At 38.1% G+C, this 14,594-nt stretch overlaps 1 non-coding gene across 1 annotated transcript; it reads right to left on the bottom strand.

Moving 5' to 3' along the window:
• Nucleotides 1-12,796: 12,796 nt before the first annotated feature.
• On the bottom strand, nt 12,797-12,900 carry LOC112753214 (small nucleolar RNA R71). Its single transcript, XR_003177607.1, has one exon. It is a non-coding gene; the product is annotated as a small nucleolar RNA R71 (small nucleolar RNA).
• Nucleotides 12,901-14,594: the final 1,694 nt, after the last annotated feature.

Raw genomic sequence — 14,594 nt, 5'->3', positions numbered from 1 at the left:
TTACCTTTGTTAGCCACTTTGAGCCTTTAAATCCCATTTGTTCTATATTTTACCACATTACTAGCCTTAAGCGGAAAAATAATTATATATCCCAAACTGAATCTTTGGTTAGCTTAAGATAGAATTGTGTGTGCTAATTAAGTATGGGAAATTGTGGGAATAAAAGATAATAAGGAAATGTGTCATGATAATACAATGGAAATTTGGATACCTACTCATGTGAAACTATAAGAATTAAAAATCTATGTGCATTGATAAGCTATGTTTATTTTTATGTTTATGTTAAAAAAAAATAATAATAACCAAAAATATTCAATAAATAAATAAGGGGACAAAATTACCCCAATGCTAAGTTAAGAATTCAAAGATCAATGCATGTATGATAAAATTAAAATAGAAAGTTGATACACGAGTATGGAATGTGAAAGGGAAATTCTGGGTAGCTAGGTATGAATTCTAAAGTTATATAGAATATATATAGGTTATGTTAAAGCTTGGGTTAATTAAAGATTCAGTTTATAAGCTTACTTAGCCATATATGTATCCTTACCATTACCTTGACCCCATTACAACCTTGAGAATACCTCATGATGTTTGCATTGGTATATTAAATGTTGTTGATTGGTTAGGAGAAGAACAAAAAAAAATTAGAGAGCATGATTAGAGAAGGATAGAGTGATTGCCCTATACACTAGAGAGATTAGCGCGTACATACATCATCAGTGAGGGTTCAATGCTTAAAATTCTATGTTCCCTGCTTTCATGAGCTACCTTCTTGCACTTTTATCTGTTCTTACTGTATAAGAATTGAATTAGTGGAATTTGATTTGTAATTGTTTTGAGGAACTTATTCGCTATTGATCAAGTGGACGAGAATCATATAGTTGCATTTACATATATAGGTTGCATTGCATTGCATGAGTTTTACATGTTCCTACTCATTTATTTTATCTCCCTCAACTAAGCATGAGGACATGCTAATGTTTAAGTGTGGGGAAGTTGATAAACCACTATTTTATGGTTTATAATGTGCTTAATTGTGTGGTTTTATCATGATCTTTACCCACTTATTCATATGATTAGCATGTATTTATACTTCCTTCCTAAAATTATTACATGATTGAAAACTTGCTTCCTAGATACTTTTAAATATGTATTTTAATTCTCCTTTATTCCATTCGATGCCGTGATCTGTGTGTTAAGTGTTTCAGGCTTTATAGGGCATGAATGAGTTGGAGATTGGAAAGGGGGCTTGCAAAATTGGAAGGAACACAAGAAATTAAGGAGATGACCAGCGAAAAGTGACGCGGCCACATGGCTCACGCGACCGCGCGAAAGAGAGGAAATCGCAGTGACGCTGTCGCATGGCTCACGCAACCGCACGGATTGGAATTGCACAAGTGACGCAGAGGCGTGGACGACGCGCCCACTTGGCAAAGCAAAACGCCGAATGACGCATCCACATGAATGACGCGATCGCGTGACGTGCGCGATCTGCATAATCTGCAGAATTCGCTGGGGGCGATTTTGGGCCTTATTTTGACCCAGTTTTTGGCCCAAAAAAGTAGACTAGAGCCAGAGAACATGCAGAAACCAAGAAACATTCATTCTACCCAGTTTTAGTTTTTAGATCTAGTTTTACTCCTGCTCTAGGTTTTCTCTCTACACATTCATAGTTCTTAGGATTTTTATTTCTATTGCTCTTTGCATTGGGATTTTTAGAAGAGTTATTACCTCATCAAGACTTTGTCATTCTAGTTTGTTTTCTTTACTTGGCTTTACTCTTCCATGTCCTTTAATATACTCAATTTTACTATTGAATTATTTTAGAATTTATTAATACAAGAATTACTTTTATTTTTAATTGATTCCTTTGAGTTTTATTTATCATGTCTTTCTTTAATTCCCTTTCCTATGTTATGAGTTCTACATTCACAATGAGCGAGTAGTTCCCTAACTTGATGAGGAGTTGATTGAAAGGAACCCTTGAGTTGGGATGCTTAAAAAAAATTGTAATTGGATTTATTGTTGGAATGCTCTCTAGTCACTGACACTAATCCTTTTCAATTGAGCGGATTGGAACTTGTGAATAGAAATAGCATTCTAACTTGTTTGACTTTCCCTTACCTAGTAAGGGATAACTAAATAGAACAACCTTCAATTATCAATTAATCTTGAGAGTACTTCAACAAGAATAGGGCTTCCAACTAATCTACTCCCAGTCAAGGCTTTTATTTAACTTACTTAATTTCTCCAATTTAATTTCCTGTTTATTCAACTCAAACCCTTTTTGAAAAATCTGATTAATAAAATAGCACACCTTTTTGTAACTCGTTGGGAGACGACCTGGGATTCATACTCCCAGTATTTTAATTTTGATTTTTGTGACAACCCTTCTAAATTGATAAGCGGATTTCTGGTTGGTTAAGAACTATACTTGCAACGCATATCTCATAACAATTCTTTATTCGCCAATTTCCGCCACGTCAACCTTGCCAAGAGATTTTTTTACAATTATTAATTTATTTCTCTTGCCATTTAAATTACCTGTTCTTTATCTGAAAAACCCAAAAATACACTTTTACTCGTAACCAATAATAAATCATACCTCCCTGCAATTCCTTGAGAAGACGACCCGAGGTTTAAATACTTCGGTTATAAATTTTATTGGGTTTTGTTACTTGTGACAACCAAACTTTTGTACGAAAGGAATTCTTGTCGGTCTAGAAGCTATACTTACAACGGGAATTTATTTGTGAAAATTCTAGATCGCGCGAGAGTTTCGTTCATCAAAATGGCGCTATTGCCGAGGAATTACAAACACGTGCCTTATTATTGGTTATTGTAAATATTTTATTTTGCTTGTTTATTTATTTATTTTTTGTTGTTTTTTAATTTTTATTAGTTGCTATGAGTTCTCACCCCCGTCACTTTGAGTTTAGTTCTAATGTTGTTGAAAGGAATGGAAGCTATAACAGAAATATTCATCAAGGTCAAACCAATCACAGATGGAAGGAACCCCAAGGATCTGATCAACCCTTTCGGCAACAACACCTTCCAAGATACCATGGACAACGACCATTCAACAATGCATGTCGAGACAATAGTTATGGTGGACCCCTTCGTGACAACCATCACCCATCAAATTACTATGGTCAAGAGCCATTCCAGGGAGCGTACCAAGATGATGAATATGGTGGACCCCCTTACCAAAAAGTCCTACCATATGCTTATAAACCACCTCCTCAACACAACTCTGGACCACCATACTCACAAGCCCCCTACTACCAAACACCATCACATGATTCTAACCCTTACCCACCATATCAACCACCCTATGAGCCATATGAGCCATACATAGATCCACCCCAATTCCAACCCAGTTACTCTCAAGGACCACCACCTCCATATACACCACATCCATATCCATCAATCCAAGAGCCTTATGATCCTACTTATGATATCCGAGCAGAACAAGAGTCAAGGGATCGTCTCAAGGAAACAATGGATCAATTTCAAGCAACCCTGTTTCAATTGGACCGATCGGTAAACCGAATGGCACCCGAAGCTTTCATGGCTAAAGAATCTCAACCTGAGAACAAAGAATTGAAGTGTGCTGTGCAACAAGTGGAAAAGATGGAGAGTAATGAACCCCCCTCTCATCATGAACCTTTCCTCCCAAGTAATGAGCCCTCATATCCACCTCAACCTTCAATGCATGACACTCGTAGTGTTCTTCTTCAAGGGCAAAGAGAGATAAAACGGGGAGTTTAACTTAAGGACTTTAACTAAAAGTGCTAGGTGAGACACAACCCACCATGGTATATTCTTTTCTTTTTATTCCTAGTTTATTTTATTTTAATTTTATTAGTGTCATTCATAATGTTTGCATTAGCATTTAAATACTGCATTCTGCATTTTCCATAAAAAAAAAACACGCACGCGACGCGTAAGCGTCGCTGACGCGTCCGCGTCATAGGTGCGTTCTAAAGAAAAGAGAATTAAACAGAAAGTCACGCGAAAGCATGGCTGGAGGCGTGCCTAGGGCACAACCATGCCCACGCAAACGTGTCGCTGACGCGTCTGTGTCTTTTTGAAAATTAGCCTCCCCACGCGTCCGCATCACCCACGCGAACGTGTGGCCCTGAAAAATCGACGTAAATGGGTGTATGGCAGCAAGTTATGATGGAGTGGGCGTGGAATGATGCTAAAAGCACCAGCCCTATCACGCGACCGCGTGCCCCACGCGGCCGTGTCGTTTTCAAAATATGTCCATTCACGCGATCGCGTCACCCACGCGAACGCGTCACCCTAAAATTTAGCAAAATGAGTATAAAACAGACAGTTGTGCGTACGCGAGGCTGCACTCGCGCCAATAGCACAAATCAGGCCATGCGATCGCGTGACCCACGCGTCCGCGTCGCCTGCGCCGCACAACTTATCCAGATCATTGCCAATTATCTTATCTTTTCTTTTCTAATCCTAATTTCTTCTATCTTTTCTTCATTCTTCTTTCTGTCTTACTTCATCTCTTTAACTCCTCATCCTTCTTCGCTTTTATTCTATTTTACTTAATTGCATACTTTCATTCATTGCATTTTAATTATGTTCATATTTTTATTTTCTTTTCTACGTTCATTATTTTTTCCATTGGTGTTAAATTTTTCTATTCAAATGTTGCATCTTTTCTTGAATTATTTTGGTGCTTAGTGACTTGTTTTACACTGTGGGATGATATTAATTATCTGCCAATGCCAATCCTTTATGATACTTGCACTCCATTTGCATTAACATGAACTTATATTGATACTTTCATTACCCACACTCCTCCCCTTTGTTGCAAATTTTGCACCACTGGTATGCCATGTGCTTCTATTGTTTTCTCACTTGCATGTTGTAACTACCATGTAATTGAGACCCTCATTATTTGGCATTACCCCACCCAGACTTTATTTATCATACTTTTTCTTTTTTTTCCTCTTCTTTCAGAATGGCCACCGAGAAAGAAAAAAGGGAGAAACTTCTATATGGGGCAACAAACAAGTCCATCTGCACATTCTTTAGAGAAAGAGCAGCAGTTATAGCTCGCAACCCGTCCACTTGCACATCTTAGCATGCACCGAGGACGGTGCAATCTTTAAGTGTGGGGTGGTCGATACCGACTTCCAGGGGTTAGTTACCTTCTTTTCAACACCAATATTCTATTTTCTTTGTTTGTTCATTGTTGTATTTTCATATTTGATTGCATGTTTGTTTGATTTTATGCATTTAGTTACTACTTGGTTGAAGTAATATTTTCTTTTTCAAGAAATTTTTATAGTATTTCACTAATTTAAATTAAAAAAAAAACTTTTGTGTTAAACTTATTTGAAGATTGTAAATTGGAACATGGTTTAAAGCTAAGAACACACAACCTGTGAGATTTTCAGCTTATTTATATGGTTACATTATTTAACCATAAATTTTTATTCCTGTGTGTTTTTTTCTCTATGATTGTAGACTTTACTTTGTTCCATTCTATATGTCTACTATTTAGTGTATTTACATGCTTGCATATGATTGAGGCCATTACTTATTTAGCTCACCTATCCCAAATAGCCTACCCTTCCATTTACCTTTGTCAACCACCTTAAGCCTTTTATTCCCCATTTGTTCTATATTTTACCACATCACTAACCTTAAGTGGAAAAATAATTAAATATCCCAATTGAATCTTTGGTTAGCTTAAGTTAAAGATTGTGTATCAATTAAGTGTGGGAAAATTGTGGGAACATGGGTTAATAAGGAAATGTGTTATGTTCTTACTTTAATAAAATATTTGGAATTTGGGTGCCTACTCATGTAAAACAGAAAAATTAAAAATCCATGTTCATTGATATGTTATTTTTGCTTTTATATCTTCAAAAAAAAAGAGAAAAAAAAAGAGAGAGAAAAAAATCCAAAAATATTCAATAAATAAGTAAATAAATAAGGGGACAAAATTACCCCAATGTTAAGTTTAATAAACGATCAATGCATATGGGATAAAATTAAAGAAAAATTTGGTACATGAGTATGTGATGCAAAAATGGGAATTATGGTAGCTAGGCATGATTTTTGAATTACATAGAGAGTGTATGTATGTTAGGTGAGAACTTAGACTAGTCAAAGATTCAATTCATAGCTCACTTAGCCATATATATATCCTCACCTTTACCTTAGCTCCATTACAACTTTGAAAAGACCTCATGATGTTTGCATTGGTACACTAAATTTTTGTTGATTGGTTAGATGAAGAACAAAGTTTAGAAAGCATGATTAGAGAAGAGTAGAGTGATTAACCCTAGACACTTGAGAGATTAGAGTGATATACACTACCAGTGAGGGTTCAATGTTTGATTCTAAATTCCCTGCTTTCATGAGCTATCTTCTTACAAGTTTACTTGTCTTCTACTGTATGATTTGAATTAGTGAAATCTGATTTATGTTTGTCTTGAAGAGCTTATTTACTTTAAACCAAGTAGGTGGAAACATTTTGCATGTAGTTTCATTCACATAGATAGGTTGCATTTCATACATTCTACCATTCCTCTTCACCCCTTTATAGCTTCTCTTGAGCTTAGCATGTGGACATGCTAATGTTTAAGTGTGGGGAGGTTGATAAATCACTATTTTATTATTTATCTTGTGCTCAATTGAGTGTATTTTATCAATCTTTCATACACTTATTCATACAAAATGCATGGTTTTACAATTTCCTTCCTGATTTTGTGCTTTGATTGAAAACATGTTTCCTGGGCCTTTAAATTGCTATGTTTAATCCTCTCTTATTACCATTCGATACCGTGATATGTCTGTTAAGTGATTTCAGGGTTTACAGGGCAGGAATGGCTGATAGAATGGAAAGGAAGCATGCAAAAGTGGAAGGAATACAAAAAGCTAAAGGAACTGCTAAAGCTGTCCAGCCTGACCTCCTAGTACTAAATTGACCATAACTTGAGCTACAAAAGTCCAAATGAAATGTTTTCAATTGTTTTAGAAAGCTAACATCTGGGGCTTCGCAACAATATATAATTTGCCATAGCTAAAACAAAGCCAGGTGATGTGATCGCGTGGATCACGTGGACGCGTGACCTGGAAAAAATCCAATCCGCGCAAACGCGTGGACAACGCTTCCGCGTGACTTTGCTGCGACCTGTATGTACCAGAAGGCTATTTTTGGCCCAATTTTCTGCCTAGAAAACATAGATTAGAGACTATAAAGTGGGGAAATCGATCCATTCATTCATCAATCAAGCTTTAATATACATAATTTTAGGATTAGATGTAGTTTTAGAGAGAGAGGTTCTCTCCTCTCTCTTAGGATTAGGATTTAGGATTTCTATTATGTTTATGCTACTTCTCTTCAATTCCAGGTTCAATGTTCCTTTATTTTATTTTCTACTTTTATTTATTCTATTACTTTAATTGTTATTTATCTTTTCAATTTGGCTTATGAACTTCATGTTAGAGTTGATTTCTTTATTTAATATAATTTGAGGTATTTCGGATATAAGATTTCTTTCTTTTATTTATATTACTGTTGCTTCCCATCTGAAGGCATTTTTATTCAAGTAGATTTTCTCCCTTTTTGCTCTGGTTAAGTAATTGGAGACACTTGGTTTATCAAACTCCTTGTGATTGATGATTGTTATCTTTGCTAGTTGATTTGTATTCCAATAACTCTAGTCTTTCCATAAGAATTGACTAGGACCAGAGGAACTAAATGGATTCATCCACTTGACTTACCTTCATAGTTAGAGGTTAACAAAGTGGGAGCAAAATCCAATTCTCATCACAATTGAACAGGATAACTAGGATAGGACGTCCAGTTCTTATACCTTACCAAGAGTTTTTTTTACAATTATTAATTTATTTCTCTTGCCATTTAAATTACATGTTCCTTATCTCAAAAATCCAAAAATACACTTTTACTCGTAACCAATAATAAATCATACCTCCCTGCAATTCCTTGAGAAGACAACCCGAGGTTTAAATACTTCGGTTATAAATTTTATTGGGTTTGTTACTTGTGACAACCAAACTTTTGTACGAAAGGAATTCTTGTCGGTCTAGAAGCTATACTTACAACGGGAATTTATTTGTAAAAATTCTAGATTGTGCAAGAGTTTCGTTCATCAGAAACTTAAGAGGATTCTAGAGAAGATCGTCAGTGTCTCAAGAAAGGACTGGTCTAGGAAGCTTGATGATGCTCTCTGGGCGTACCGGATAGCTTACAAGACTCCTATTGCCATGTCCCCTTATCAGTTGGTCTATGGCAAGGCCTGTCACTTGCTAGTTGAGCTGGAGCATAATGCTTACTGGGCAATTAGGTATCTGAATCTTGATTCAGAAGCTGCAGGAATTAAGCGAATGCTTCAGCTGAATGAGCTTGATGAATTCAGAAATTCAGCCTATGAAAATGCCAAGCTCTATAAGGAGAAAACCAAGTTACTACTTAACAAGAAAATTGCCATCAAAGTCTTTGAGCCAGGACAGAGAGTGCTTCTGTATAATTCAAGGCTCAAACTCTTTCCCGGGAAGCTGAAATCTCGGTGGTCAGGACCGCTTGTGGTTACCAGAGCTTCACCATATGGTCATGTGGAGATACAAGAAGAGAATTCTGACAGGAAATTTACAGTGAATGGCCAGAGGTTGAAGCACTATCTGGGAGGCGAAATTCATCGCCAGAGGTCCGCTCATCTACTGAATTAGCAGAACTAACCGTCAAGATAGTGACGTTAAAGTAGTACTTGTCGGGAGGCAACCTGATAATTTCGTATCCTTAGTTACCTTTCGTAGTAGTAGTTTTCTAACTTATTTGATTTTTATTGAGTTTTACCATTTTTCTGATTATGCAGCTAATTTATAACAGGAACCGAACACTTTAGGCGACAAAAAAAAAAGAGCACACGACGCGCAAGCGTCGCTGATGCGTATGCATCATATGTGTGTGCGTGAAAACTAAAAGTGAACAGAGAGTTGAGCAGGAGTGGCGCTGGAACTATGTTTTGCGCACAAACAGGCCCACGCATACGCGTACCTCACGCGTGCGCGTTGTTTTGCGCATTTAGCCACCCACGCGTGCGCGTCCCTGACGCGTACGTGTGACTTTGAAAAATTGGCGTCAATGAGTATTTTGGCAGAGATTTGTGATGGTGTGGGGCTGGAATGGTGCTGGGAGCACAAGTTCCATCACGCGTACACGTCCCTGACACATGCGCGTCGTTTTCCAATCTTGGCCATCCATGCGTATGCGTCCCAGACGCGTACGCGTCGCTGAAAATTAGCGCGATCCACGCGTACGCGTGCCTTACGCGTACGCGTCGTATGCGACGCCCAAATTAAACCCCTCAGCGCATGATTTCAATTCATCTACCCCCAATCCTAATTCTCTCTTATTTTTTTTATCCTTTTATTATTCTTTCATCATACTATTTGTTTTTGTTTTTAGTTCTTCTTTGCTTGAGGACAAGAAACCTTTAACTTTGGTGTTGTGACTTCGCTTATGGCTTTTCTGTTTATTTTCTTCATGGAGGAATGAGATGGCCACTAGCATTACTGAGGTGGTTGAGTTCCTTTCATTCTATTCCTCTTCCATTCTTATCTTGTTGTTTTCTATTTTTTGTTGCTTTGATTGCCTAAATGGTCTTTAATACTTTCTGATGCCAGGGTATTTTGGCCAGTTTCACTAACCTTTTCTTTACTGTTTTAGGGTAGTTTCATGCATTTTCTTAGTAAATAAGCAAGTTTTGGGTAGAAATACACTTACATCTTGATTCAAGAAAACATTGTAAACTTTACATGATTTCATGAGAATTATGCATGAATTGAATGACAAATTGGATAATGCATGATCTCATGACTTAGAATAGAGCTTTGATGCACTTTATTTGCATGATTTCAAGACAAAGGAAGCAAGGAAGAGCCACGTTAGTAGCCACATTAGTCTAATTAACGTGACCACTAACGTGGAATGGGCATAAGCTTGTAGCGTTAATGAGAAAAGTGATCGCCAATAATGCCTTCGAAGCCATCATAACCCACGTTAGTTGCCACGTTAGTTACATTAACGTGGGAGCTAACGTGGAAAGAAAAGAGGAGCTCCAACGTTAGTGCTAAAAGTGAACACCACTAACGTTCTAAAAGGCCATACATAAGCCACGTTAAGAGCCACGTTAATCTAATTAACGTGAACTCTAACGTGGAGATTAGAGGAGATCGCCAACGTTAGTGACACTCACCTTTGTCACTAACGTTGGAACAGGCCAAGATTACCCATGTTAGTGGTCACATTAAGGCCACTAACGTGAAGGGTAACGTGGAACAAGGAGTGATAGGCCAACGTTAGTGACACTCACCTTTGTCACTAACGTTGGAGATGGCAATTACCACCACGTTAGTGGCCACGTTAATCTAATTAACGTGAACTCTAACGTGGGGAGGAGGGGCGTTTGGAGCGTTAATGACAAAGGTAAGTGTCACTAACGCTCTCGAAGCTTAGGCATGCCCACGTTAAGGGTCACGTTAGTTATACTAACGTGAACTCTAACGTGGGGAAAAGAGGCAATAAGCAACACTATTGGAAGAGGTGAATGCCAATAACATTTGCGAAGGACCAAGAGGCAACGTTAGTGGTCATGTTAGTGCCACTAACGTTGAAGTTAACGTGGATCATTTTTGGCTTGGAACGTTAGTGAAAAAGGTGACCGTCACTAACGTTCTCGAACCCACATTTTCACTTAACGTTAACACCACTAACGTCCTAACTAACGTCCATGCCTAACTCACACTTTTCTGCAAGCAAAGCTGAGCCTACTAAAGACTATAACTACTTCAACTCAAGATCAAAGGCCCATATCCAAGACTTGAAGAGCCAACTAGAAGATCAGAAGAGTAGTATATATAGGAGTAGTTTTGAACTAGTAGGGAGCTTTTGCATTTTTGGAGAACTACACTCTGTATATTTTACTTTCTCTGCAACTTCTAGTTTTATTTTGAGAATGTACTTTTCATTTATGCTTTCCATTCCTAGAGCTATGAACAACTAAACCCCTTTTATTGGGTTAGGGATCTCTGTTATAATTTGATGGATCAATAATAGTTTTCATTATTCTTCTTCTTTTTTTTCTCTTGTTTCTACTAGAAAGCTTTCAATCTTCATCCAATTAGGTAGTTGTCTTGGAAAAGAAGCTATTCATACTTGGATCTCTTCGGAACCTTGGAAGAGGAATGAAGAGATCATGCTAGAAATGCTTTCTCATATTGGACCAAATTGGGGTTTGGATGGATATAGTGACATATAATCCTACCAACACTTTGATTTGGGAATACATGTGGTATAATCAGTGACCATACTTCATCTCTTCTCATGAGCAATTAGACTAAAGAATTGGCTATTGATCAAGATTTGAGAGATTGAATTACCAAGGAATTGGAATCCAATCACTTAAGATTGCCAAGGAGATTAATGAATGCATTGATTGAGGAAGAGATGAGAATGAACTTGATCCGGAGAATACAACATCTCCTGAGCCCAATGAATCCCCCATTTCTGATCTTACCCATTCTCTTTACTTTCTGCCATTTACTTTTATGTTCATTTCCCCAAATCCCCATTTAAGATTCTGCAATTTACTTTCCGCCATTTATATTCTGCTCTTTATTTCCAGCATTTACATTTTTTGTTATTTACTTTCCCGCCATTTACATTTCTGCAATTACCAACTCAATTTCTACTTAGCTCAACTAGAACATTCCTCTGATTAAAGTTGCTTGACCAACCAATCCCTGTGGGATTTGACCTCACCCTATTGTGAGTTTTTTACTTGACGATAATTCGGTATACTTACCGAGGGAAATTTGTTGAGAGACAAGTTTCCGTGCATCAAGTTTATGGCGTCGTTGTCGGGGATTGATTTTGTATCAACAACGATTAAATTGGTGGATAAATAGATTGAGCATTTTTCTTTTGTTTGATTTAATTTCATTTGAGTGATTTACTTTTAGTTTTAGCTATTTTCTTCCCTTTACCCCTTACCCGTTTGTGGTGTTATCTTCATTCTTTTTACAATTCAGTTCACTAACCCACTAATTGTTTGATATATTGCATCACTCACCCTAACAGCATTCCTAACAAGAGTAAACTCCATTCAATTTCTATCTTGCTTTTTTTTGCTCTGTTGGTTGTACGATAGGTAGAAGAAGCAGGGCTTCAACTTTCTTTGATTCTAAACCTGAGAGCACCCTCCTTAGATTAAGGAGGGAAGCAAGAAGAAAGAGAGTCGTTGGTGCTGAGGAAGAGGAGGAGTATTTTGAACCAGACATGGGTGAGAATATGGAGAACCATCATGAAGAGGAGGGTCACAACCATGGCAGAGAAGGTCCAGTGTATCATGCTGGGCAAGAGAGAAGAGTTTTAGGCTCTTATATAAATTCAAACCCAGGAAACTATGGAAGTAGCATCCAAAAGCCAACCATACATGCCAATAATTTTGAACTAAAATCCCAGCTCATCACCCTTGTTCAGAACAACTGTTCATTCGGAGGAAGTGTCCAAGAAGACCCCAATCAACATCTAACCACCTTCCTGAGGATATGTGATACTGTGAAGTCTAATGGTGTTCATCCTGACACCTATAGACTTCTTCTGTTTCCCTTTTCACTCAAGGACAAAGTATCCAAATGGCTGGAATCTTTCCCGAAGGAGAGTTTAACAACCTGGAAAGATATGGTGAACAAATTCTTGGCGAGATTCTACCCTCCTCAGAAAATCAACAGGTTCAGAGCTGAAGTACAAACATTCAGGCAACAAGATATTGAAACTCTCTATGAAACATGGGAGAGGTTTAAGGACTTGACAAGAAGTTGCCCACTAGACATGTTCAATGAATGGGTGCAGTTACATATTTTCTATGAGGGTCTTTCTTATGAATCAAAGAAGGCAGTAGACCACTCATCTGGGGATCTCTGAACAAGAAGAAGACCATTGAAGAAGCCATAGATGTCATTGAGACTGTAGCTGAGAATGATTACTTCTATGCTTCTAAAAGAGGTAATACTAGAGAAGTGATGGAGCTGAACAACGTGGATGCACTGCTGGCTCAAAACAAGATGATCACCAAGCAGCTGGCTGACCTTACCAAGAAGATGGAAATAAACCAAGTAGCAGCAATCACTACCTCATCAGCAGCTCAAGAAGGAGTGAATGCAGAGGCTGAGGGTGATCAGGAACAAGCCAATTACATTGAGAACTCACCTAGGCAGACCCATGATCCATACTCCAAAACTTATAATTCAGGTTGGAGAAACCACCCAAACTTTGGGTGGGGAAATCAACAAGATCAAGCCCAAGATCAGAGACGTCACAACCCCAACCACAATGCAGCTCACCAACATTCCACACAGAGATCATATCAGCACCCACCTAACAATACCCCTCAACATCCATATCAAAACCAAAATGGCCCTTCTCACCCCTCCAATCTCAACTCACCATCATCCGAAGATAGACTCTCAAGGATTGAGACTCTACTTGAAGGCATATGTAAGGAAATTCAAGACAGTAAAATGTTCCGAGAGGAAGTGCAATCCAATATGCAGAATCAAGATGCTGCCATCAAGAAACTTGAGACACAAATTGGCTACCTATTTAAGCAAGTTCCCAGCCATAACCTGTGCAGCAACATTGATTCAAAACCAAGGGAGGAATGTCATGCTATCACCCTCAAAAGTGGGAAGGAATTGAAAGAGACTTCCAAGAAACCACAAGAGAAGGACTCAAATGAAAGGGAAAAGGAACAAGATGAAGTCCAAGTTCCCACTTCCAATTCACATCAAAAAGGAGAAATGCTAAAGCCATACGTTCCAAAAGCTCCATACCCTCAACAATTGAAAAAGAAGGGGGATGACAACCAATTCTCAAGATTTTTCGAAATCTTCAAGAAACTACAGATTAACATACCCTTTGCTGAAGCAATAGAGTAAATGCCGCTCTATGCCATGTTCTTGAAGGAATTGATGACCAAGAAGAGAAGCTGGAAGAACAACGAGACTGTGATACTAACCGAAGAATGTAGTGCCATCATTCAGCACAAACTACCCCAGAAATTGAAGGATCCTGGGAGCTTCAGATCCCTTGTATTATAGGGGAAATCACAGTGGAAAAGGCCCTATGTGATTTAGGAGCCAGCATAAATTTGATGTCTGTAGCTATGATGAGAAAAATGAGGATTGAGGATGCCAAGCCAACAAAAATGGCCCTACAACTGGCAGACTGATCATTCAAGTTTCCTCACGGCATAGTAGAAGACTTGCTGGTGAAGGTAGGAGATTTTATCTTCCCAGCAGACTTTGTAGTGTTGGATATGAAGGAGGGAGCCAAGGCCTCTATCATCCTGGGAAGACCATTCTTGGCCACTGCTGGAGCTATCATTGATGTCCAAAAAGGTGAACTTACCCTGAGATTACACAATAATAAAATGACATTCAATGTGTTCAAGGCCATGAGTTACCCACAAGAACCATTGGGAGAATGTATGAGGTTGGATTTACTGGAAGATGCAGTAGAAGAGACT

The sequence above is a fragment of the Arachis hypogaea genome, chromosome 15 (genome assembly GCF_003086295.3).
Source record: "Arachis hypogaea cultivar Tifrunner chromosome 15, arahy.Tifrunner.gnm2.J5K5, whole genome shotgun sequence".
NCBI lineage: Eukaryota > Viridiplantae > Streptophyta > Magnoliopsida > Fabales > Fabaceae > Arachis > Arachis hypogaea.
This window is presented reverse-complemented; position numbering and strand designations above follow the sequence as displayed.